Raw genomic sequence first — 11,294 nt, 5'->3', positions numbered from 1 at the left:
AGGCGAGATTTAAAGCAGATGTGGCTGCTATTTGTGTGTGGATGTGAAGACTCATATTGTCGTTGAATGCTCCAAATGAGGAGTAGATAGACAGCCGACAAGTGAGGAAGGGTCCTTTCTCTGTGTTAACTTGTCCTGCTTTTCATTTTTTTCTCGTTGTTTACGTATTTCACTCATTTTTCCATCGTTTGCTTACGTGTTTAATATTATTTGCACCGCTGGTGACGTCTTGTACCTATATGTGCATGCACACACGTGTGTGTGTGTGTTATTTATTATTCATTATATTTATATATATATATATACACACACACACACACACAATATGTATATATATATATGTGTGTATGTATGTATGTATGTATGTATGTATCTTTTTGTCTTTTACTTTTGTCAGTCATTTGACTGCGGCCATGCTGAAGCAACGCCTTTAGTCGAATAAATGATCCCATGACTTATTTTTTGTAAGCCTAATACTCATTCCATCGGCCCGTTTTGACAAACTGCTAAGTTACCGTGATGTCAACACACCAACATCGCTTGCCAAGTGATTGTGGGGGACAAACACGGATAAACAAATACATACATGTCATACCGGCCATGATGAAATACCACAAGTTATAGAAAATACCTATTCGCCTTTATATATATTTAGTCCTTTATATTGAACACTCAATATTTCATCTATTCAATAAGACATATTCCATATACTCAATAAGACATTCAATACTTTATTTCATTGTACCATCCATTTTTATTTTATATTATATATTGTATATTATATTATATATTGTATATTCCATATTCTATATCCCACATTGGTTTTGCAGGAATATAAATAAAACATAAAAAACAGACAGTGTTGGAACTCTTTTAAACAAAATAATATATATATATATATATATATATATATATATATATATATATATATATATATATATACATATATATATATATAAACACACATACGGTGGGCTTCTATCAGATTCCTACTGCCAAATCCACCCACAATGCTTTGGTCGACTGGAGGCTATATTAGAAGACATACTATCCGAAGGTGCAACGCAGTGGAACTGAAACTGGAACCTTGTAGTTGGGAAGCAAGAACATATATAGCTTTCATCATTATAACTACAAATATTAGGGAGAATCAAAACAATGGTATGTACGAGAGAGCTGAAAGTTCCTGGTAAAAGAAAATATAGGAGGGTCAATTAATTATGATTTTATTCAACATATTCTCCTCTCAAATTCACCCTGCAAAAGAGCACGTAAGATTGGATCTCCAGCCAGGCCTTTCGCGACACTCTTAAAACCAGGAACTTTTCAGTTCCTGGTTTTACTCATTCTTAACACATTCTGCCAGGATAAATTTACTTGTCTCGTTTGAATGTTTGTTGTGCTCGGAGAATCACTTTTACCTTCTGTCAATGTCTGTTGTCAAAATACGTAATCTTGTCAAACATATCTTCTGGACGGTGAAGTTAGCCTACGACGACGAAATCCAGCTGCGAAAGCATATTGGCGTCTGTCTACCAAAACTTGAATATACTCACTATTAGTATTCATCAGCTTCCTCGCTATGTTTGCTTCTGATTTTGACACTCTGAGACAGAGGTGTCAACATCTATTGGTCAAATTTATTTGACAGCAGACGGAGAGAGGGACAAAAGCAGGAGGAGACGTGGAGTTCAGTCATTGGCACTGGCATGGATAAAATGAGACGACAGGGAACTGAAGAATGGTGATGACTAATTGGAGTAGCAAGTAACAGAGACAGGTAAAAGCTAAAGCATAATCTAATTAGAATGAAATTAAATGAAATATGTATCTGTAATGGTTTCTCTATATATGTGTGTGCGTACACAGACACATACAGACCAATACAGATATGTTTCATTTAATTTCATCCTAATTAGATTATGCACACACATACATACACACATATATAAATGTGTGTGTGTGTGTGTGTGTGTGTATTTCCATTTTCCTCGTTTACATATTTCACTCGGTTTCCCCTCGTTTGTTTACGTATTTCATGTTATTTGCATCGTTGGTTACGTCCTGTACCCACATGTGTGTATGTGCGTGTATATATATATGTAATAGAAATATGTTACAAAAAAATAAATAGAAACTACACGTGGAAATGTAAGGAGAAAGTAAGAAGAAAAGGAAAATGCACATTGAAAATCAAAAACAAAAAAAAAGTAAAGGCTTTTTGTGAAAAGTAATGATAGATATATAGAATTAGATGAACTGAGGTAGGAATAAAAGTAATAAAAGTCAATATTGTGAATTGTTAAAGAGATTCAAAGGCATACGGGTTTCGTAAAATTACTGTTCACTGGCTTTGAATGCGCACCAATTACCGAACGGTGTCGGGTGTACTAGTTCCTGAGTAAAAAGATTGTGTAAGGGAGGTAGGTAGTTCTGGATTTGGTGCAGTTAGGGTAGATATAATAATGTAATGTGTATGGGATGAATGGGGGTTAGTGGTATTAACTGAAAGGTTAGTAGTGTTCTGTATTATATTATGTCTTCATATTGAGTTGTGGAAGATATCTATTGACATATATATATAAGATTGTTATTTAAAAATAGCGATCTTATCAAGCGACCAGCATGGGAATAAAAACCTCAAAGGTGACAATTATTACAAAAATTATAATTTTTTATCTAAGAGGTACCACCGTGCTTGAAATAGCAGTCAAACCCAAAACACTAGGTCACGCCTTCCCCCCTCTCTCTCTCTCTCTCTCCCTCTATTTATCTATCGATCTATCTATTTATCTTTCTCTCTTTATATATAAATTTGACCTTTAAAGGTATTTTAATATGTTGGACACTTTGATGAAATTTTAGGAAAATTTTTTTATCCTATATTAGAAGTATGTATATATATACATATCTATATATATAAAGAGAGAGGAAGAAGTAGAGGGAAGGCAAGTATTCATATGTAAGTACGTTTGTGATTGTGTGGGTGTGTGCATGTGTTTGTCTGTGTTTATATGGATGTACATGTGTATGTTCATATATGCATATGAGGAAAGAGTAAGAAGTGATTTATATGTGTGTGTGTGTGTGTGTGTGTATAAATTCAATAATAGGATAAGATCTTTTACAAGAACTTACCAAGTAGCTAGCGTGAGAAAAACCTCATAGGGGAAAGAAGCCATTATTTATCCCCTAGAATATATTTATTTATATAAGGGCATTTCTATACAAGAATGCCCTTATATATATATATGTGAGAGAGAGAGAGAGAGATCAGACAGAAATATAGTGGGCGGATGTATAGAATCAAAGAAGATACAAATAGAAAAAGAGAAAACAATAGAAAAGTGAAGATGGTGTGTGATGGTGAGAGGGAGGTTGATTATCTGTATCAGCCTGAACGTTAGGAGAACGAAGGGAGATAGGAAATAAGATAAACAGAGAACAGAAGTACTCGTGAAACATCTGAGAGAATATGTATGGTGTGTGGAAATGTATCGGCTGTATGTGTGTGTGTTTGTTTGTTTGTTGAAGAGATATTGAGAGAACATTTTATTAACGTGATGGAATGAAATGAATAAGTGTATGCGTGTATGTTTGAGCTTGGGACTAGCAAACCCGTCCCTCTCCAGCTCTGAAAGCTGCAAGATTGAAGAAATAAAGAAAGAATGAGAGAGAGGGGGAGAGGGGAGAGAGAGAGAGAGAGAGAGAGTCAAAGAGAGAGAGAGAGAGAGAGTCAAAGAGAGAGAGAGTGATGTATCTACTTATGTATTGAAGTGGTGTTTCATTTATCGGCTTTTGCTTGCTTACCACAGGTGATGGCCGTATTGATCCTGAACATCTACCATTCTCTATCTCCAACACGTTTCTTATGGGAGCGACATGACTGACAAGACCGATACGAAACAGACAGATCCTTTGGCACAGAGGGCACAAAAATGACCCCCCGAAATAATAACCACATAATGTCGATGAAGACATTTCCCTTTTAATTTCATGCAATCTCTGGCGTTCGGTTTGTAAGCGCTCAACTCCAGCGTCACACATGATCCTCCATCTCTTCCGATTAACTGCCAAGGCTTGCGATCGATTGAGACGGACACAGCTTACAATGAGTGACCGCTTGAGATGATCATGGAAATAACGTTTTGGGCGTCCTTGGAGCCTACATCCAGTCTTGATCTCACTACAGCATCCCCAGAGTAATTACAACATTTATTGACACTGAAGCAATAAAAAGTAATCTATAGAGTGTGTGTGTGTGTGTGTGTGTGTGTGTGTGTGTGTGTGTGTGTGTGTGTGTGTGTGTGTGTGTGTATACACTATCTGCTCCCTCCTTCTTTCTGGATTTCCTCTCTTCCCAAAGAAAAACCATGCTCGAAACGTCATTTCTATTTTTTTCACATAAAACTTTCACTGACCGTAAATCAAATATATCCACTGTCGACGTCTAATTGACTTTTGTTGTTTGTTCCTGTTTTTTAATTTTATTTATTTTTGATTCGCCTACGCGCGTACACACACACACGCACACGCACACACACACACACACTCGTACGCACACTCACGCACGCACACACAGGGATAATATAGAGAGGCGGGTACCATCCAAGCACTCAAATATAATCCAATTTATGACTAATCGCATCGAATTGTAAGGTACAACCTAGGATTCTTCCAGAAAGAATAATCCCAATATATTTCATCCGATGGGTAAATCCTCGGTTCATTTCTTTGCATTATAAGTAGTTTAGAGAGAGTATATCCGAGACAATTCAAAGAATGCGTTGAATAAAGCATGTAGTCATGCTTTTATTATTATTATTATTATTATTATTACAGTCGACTTCTTCTCGACGTACGACTGTCCGCACTTACGACCACAAAAAGTAAATAAATAATAAATTACAAATTTTAAAAATAGATTTTCGGACGTTGGGCAGCATCTGACACGCATCCACTGCCAGCCACTATCTCTCACTCAGTCGTTTTCAAACATTAGTTGTGATTGAATGAAAATAGTGTTTAAAAATAGAAATCCGACATACGACCAGTCAGTCGGAACGGAACTCGGTCGTAAGTCGAGGAGAAGGTGTATACGGTACACTTAATTTAAATTTGTCTGACTTATACCTACTGCGCGGATATCTGGCAAACCACAGCAGTGTGCAACACTTTGCATAAAACTGCATAGACTGTTAACCGGATGAATAAACTGGTTACGAATGAAAACCACATTGCAAGATATCAAAGTATCAGAAATACGTGTTAGATTTGAATTGAATATACTATATAGAATTGAATATAATAAAAAATGTCTAGATGTATTATTCTCCTTATTCATTGAATTGCTTCTCTTTCTCTCTCTCTCTCTCTCTCTCTCTCTCTCTCTCTCTCTCTCTCTCTCTCTCTCTCTCTCTCTCTCTCTCTCTCTCTCTCACACACACATATAATAAGGTAGTTTTTGTGAAGCATTGTGAGGTATAATTTGAAGAATGTAGTTGTGTAAAGTTGGAACAATGCTGAAGGTACAAAGTGACCTACAAATTGAAAAGAAAACAGAACAAACTTGCAGTTTTACATTCTATTTCTATATTTCGGAGTGGGGACCTCTTCTACAGGAAATTTGGAAAAGTGGTAGTTGTAGTGGCGGTGAGGATAATGTTGATAAGGAAGTTTTAGTGATCATGACAGTGGCTGTGACGACGACGATGATGATGATGATGACGGTGGTGGTGGTGGGAGTGGTGATGATGTAGCGTGCACCGATACACATACAAAAATGCTGATTTACAAAATACCGTGCGAGTGTAAGTGTTTCCTTTAAAGTTGATGACATACAAAATAATGGAAGAGATATAAGAAACAATTCAAGTTAATTAATTAATTTACTTATTTTTTGAAGCTGATAAATTCCGTTTCCTTTGCTATGTTATGGGTGTGTTTTGGTGTCTGAAAGAGATAGTTTTATTGAGAAGAGATGAATGGCCAACAAAAAGTATGACACAGCGTAGCAGTGTTTATGGCAATATAACCTAAATCTTCATTGGGGAGTGCCTACGGGAAAAAGGATCGGTTTAAACGGCACAAATCTGTTCACTTGTCCCGTTGAGGCTAATGTTCACCCTTGTTAATCGGACCTACCCAGAACTTTGCAGTTGTTACATCGACGAAGATATCAGAGCCGCTTCTTTCATATTCCTACACCACAATTGTTGATTCATTTCATCTCGCTTTTGAATTCAATTTTGCCATCTTAACCGTTCCTGCCAAATTTCTAGACACTTCAATTCTCATCGGCAATACTGTTTAACACAATTTTTGTCCTTGCCTATCAACTGTTATTTCCTGTTTGCTTACACTTAGAAAGTATGAGGGATAGCTAATATTTCCTTCAAACTTTGCCTTTATTACATTTATTCAAACTCCTCAAAATCCCTCTCAACACATGGCTATGATGCTCCCTAATACTCGTGCTTATGATCAGAGATGCACATATTATTAATCACCAAGGGACATGCTCAAGTGGTTAAGGTCAAGCAACTGGCAAGCAAGTTTGTGGTATTGAGCAGAACACTTGCTATAACGATATTTCTGTTTCAGCAACTCAGCGCTGAATCTGTCTGAAATGTAATGGAAAATAGGCCAGTTTCAAATTATATATGTCCAGGTCACAAAGGCGAAGTTTGAAGGGAATAGTATACATTTCCTTTGATTTCTAGATAGAAGCAAATAATAAAAAAAATACTTACAAACTAAAGAAAAAAAAATTGTTACGCATTACAATCTAACAACGTCATTGCCATCTTTATTATTTACAAACTAAACGATTCCCATTCTGCCACTATTCACCTTACACTACCCACTTCTCCATATTCTCCCGCTACGACCCTAACTTAGATCCTCAGACACATACTTACGGTACGTCACCTCCCCATTCTTTTGGCAGAGACACCTACATCCGTGCCCGCGAAGTTGAACTTACCTCTAGCCTTACCCCACAAACTCATTTCCCTTCACATGTATCGTAACAAGTTACCTCTTGAGCGTTTTGTTCTATGACAGCTCCGGCTCGTCCAATCTTCCCCGATCAATTCATTCTCCACATTTATATGCATTCAGAAATAACGTGAACTACAGATCCGAAGAACTCGCGCACCACATACAACCGGGTACCCTTAAATGCTCCCGACACTCCTTCTATGCCTGCCCATTCATCCTTAGCACCACCACACATTAACAAACAATTCCTTCTATAGAACGAATCGGTTTACTGCAATTCACCTATTACACCAGGTATCTCGCGTATTTAATCAAATGCTAACTATGCCACCAACATTATATTGACAAGACAGCTCGGAGCTTAGCTAATTCTCTTACTTGCTTGCTGGCACTCCGTCGCTTACGACGTCGAGGGTTCCAGTTGATTCAACGGAACAGCCTGCTCGTGAAATTAACGTGCAAGTGGCTGAGCACTCCACAGACACATGTAGCCTTAACGTAGTTCTCGGGGATATTCAGCGTGACACAGTGTGACAAGGCTGACCCTTTGAATTACAGGCACAACAGAAACAGGAAGAAAGAGTGAGAGAAAGTTGTGGTGAAAGAATACAGCAGGGTTCGCCACCATCCCCTGCTGGAGCCTTGTGGAGCTTTAGGTGTTTTCGCTCAATAAACACTCACAACGCCCGGTCTGGGAATCGAAACCGCGATCCTATGACCGCGAGTCCACTCCCCTAACCACTGGACCATTGCGCCTCCACACCTAGCTAATTGTCTTAGTCAGAGCACATTTCGCTCATTCGCAGAAGTATTTGGTGGCATCATATGCAATTTCCAGTATCACTTCTCACCGCAGTTCTCCAATTCACCGATTCACTCAGTGTTCGCCTTTGAACCTAGAACGCGGTATTCGGAATCCATTAGTTATCTTTTTTCCTTTGACTACATACACCTACTTAGAAAGATGTTCTATGTGTATTTTTAGTGGTAACAACTAGATACACACTACACCACCGTATTTCAATAATGATACCATTTATTGAATGATAAGATTAATTCATCAGCCAGTCTAATAACTCTTAGTACCTCGAGTCTCTTTAGCGGAGTCCACTCTGCTGCTAGTATCCACTCCAGGCCCCACTATCTCGGAGAAGCAGTGAGGGGTCATTTGCTTTACTATTCTTCCTTACAAAAAAGAAAAAAAAAAACTGCGCGTGCGCACGCACACACACGCGCGCGCGCACGCACACATATACGGACACGAGAGAAACATGACAGTTTTTAGGCGGCGAGCTGGCAGGAACGTCAGCACGCCGGGCGAAATGCTTAGCGGTATTTCGTCTGCCTCTACGTTCTGAGTTCAAATTCCGCCGAGGTCGACTTTGCCTTTCATCCTTTCGGGGTCGATTAAATAAGTACCAGTTACGCACTGGCGTCGATATAATCGACTTAATCCGTTTGTCTGTCCTTGTTTGTCCCTTCTTTGTGTACCCCCTTGAGGACAGTAAAGAAATAAGAAACATAAGTTTTTTTTTTTATTTACTAGTCTACTCGTTCGTCTATAATAAAAGCAAATCTTTACCTCATTACAAATTATGGAAATTTATATAATAATTATAGAAAAATACAAGTAAATATGAATATATATATATATATGTATATATATATATTGTCATGATCTTTGCATTAAACAATAGCAGACAAAAAGAAAAGATAATGCTCTTTTCCGGTTCAATATTTACTTTAATAGTAAGTAAAATGAAAGTTTAATTAATCCCAGTAGAATGATCAGACAAAAAATGCTGCACGCGCGGAGGATATGCTGGCGATATTCCATTTAATTATTAATTTCTTATAACATTTTCATTGGAAATTTTAATCCTCAAAAGATTTCTGCGATCATACATAATTTTGTTTTCTCCACTAGCAAGCTCTGATTTCCATTTCTAGTTCTAACGAACGCCACGTAGAGCTGCGTAGGTTTTAAAAAGCGGGGAGACGTCAGGTATGCACCAACATAAGCAAATGACTGACCTCGGGATTACTTAATGATAGTTGAAATTGTCTGATAACAGGAAACTCCTGTCTGTTTAAAGTAAAGGGGAGATTGATATCTTCCGCAAGTTCGTTTTGATATTTATTTCAGGTCTGTTCCCTTAGATCTGTCCAGTAGAGTTTTGTTTCTTTGTCAGCTCGTCAGTACACACACACACACACACACACACACACAAATAGTCAGCAGTATCACTGCCAAGCAGTGTTTGGGCGTAGTCGAACTTTAGGTTAGTTAACATATGTCACATACATATTTAGACTAACCCAAAGTTTTTATATATATATATATATATATATATATATATATATATATATATATGCGCGCGCGTGTGGGTGGGTGGTGATATATGTGTGCATATATATATATGTATGCGTATATATGTATATATCTGTCTCTCTCTCTCTCTCTATATATATATATATATATATATATATATATATATATATATATATATATATTTGTCCTCATCTTGTTTCTCAACACAACGTTTCGCCTGATATACCCTCCAGCCTTCGTCAGGTGTCTTGGGGAAATTTCGAACCTGGGTTCTCATTCCTAACGATGTTACTATTATTATATTATTATTACTATTATTAATCAGGTCGCTGCCGTGAACTCGGAACCTTGGGGTTAGTAGCCCGCGCTCGTAACCACTACGCCATATGCCCGTGGGCAATTACGGTGTGAATTTTAAGGCTTATAAATCTATTATTTTTCTATCCTTCCTCAATACTGGTTCCCATATGCTATTCATATCTGCACTCGGTCTGCTTAGGAGGTTGTTGTGTCCTAGCATATGTGCTGTTTCTTTTAGTTTTCGTATTTTCCAGTGTTGTTCCCCTGATTAATAATAGTAATAATAATAATAATAATATGATAATAGTAACATTGTTAGGAATAAGAACCCAGGTTCGAAATTTCCCCAATACACCTGACGAAGGCTGGAGGGTATATCAGCCGAAACGTTGTGTTCACAACAAACAAGATGAGGACAAATATCCGTCAAGTGTAAATAATGTAAATAATTCCTCATCTCTTAAATATAGAACTGTATTATATATATATATATATATATATATATATATATATATATATATATATATATATATACATGTGTGTGTATATATATATACATATGCATATATATATATATATATACATATGGAGATATATATATATACATATGCAGATATATATATATACATATGGATATATATACATATGGAGATATATATATATATACATATGGATATATATATACATGTGCATATATACATGTGCATATATATATATATACATATGGATATATATATATATGCATATATATATATATATGCATATATATATATATATGCATATATATATATATATGCATATATATATATATGCGTATATATATATATATGCATATATATATATATATGCATATATATATATATATATATATGGAGTGGAGTGAAAGCATTTGAAGAGGCCAGGATGATGCAAGCAGGCTCAAGAAACATTTAAGGAAAAAGGTGAAGACTGAGAAGGTGAATGACAAGGACCTTTTTGTGTTCACAGTCTGTGACAGACCATGTCTGTCCTTGGCTGGCCTCAAATCTCACCTGCGAACCCATGGAAAACAAACCTCACCCAGCTATTCTGATTATATGTCTGTGCACACGTTTGAATGTGGTGTGTGCCAGAGGGTTTGCAAATCCAATGGGGGTCTTAAAAGACATGTTAGGATCCACAATGAGCAGAACTTACTTGCCGGTATTGGTAGTGCAAATCAGAGGTGCAATCTGTGTGGGTGATTTTTCAAAACACTGTCTGGTTTAAAAAGCCACATCAGACGCCATGAAAGGCTAAGGTGTAGGTGCAGGAGGTGGTCAAACTCTGTTTAAGGAGTAGACAACCACCAGCATATATGCATATATATATATGCATATATAATATTTATATATATATATATATATGCATATATATAATATATATATATATATATGCATATATATATATATATATATATATGCATATATATATATATATATATATGCATATATATATATATATATGATATATATATATATATGAATATATATATGCATATATATATATATGCATATATATATATATATGCATATATATATATATATGCATATATATATATATATGCATATATATATTTATATATATATATATATGCATATATATATATATGCATATATATATATATATGCATATATATATA

This window comes from Octopus bimaculoides, chromosome 9 (genome assembly GCF_046866305.1).
Source record: "Octopus bimaculoides isolate indiv1 chromosome 9, ASM4686630v1, whole genome shotgun sequence".
In the NCBI taxonomy this organism is placed as follows: Eukaryota; Metazoa; Mollusca; class Cephalopoda; order Octopoda; family Octopodidae; genus Octopus; species Octopus bimaculoides.
This window is presented reverse-complemented; position numbering follows the sequence as displayed.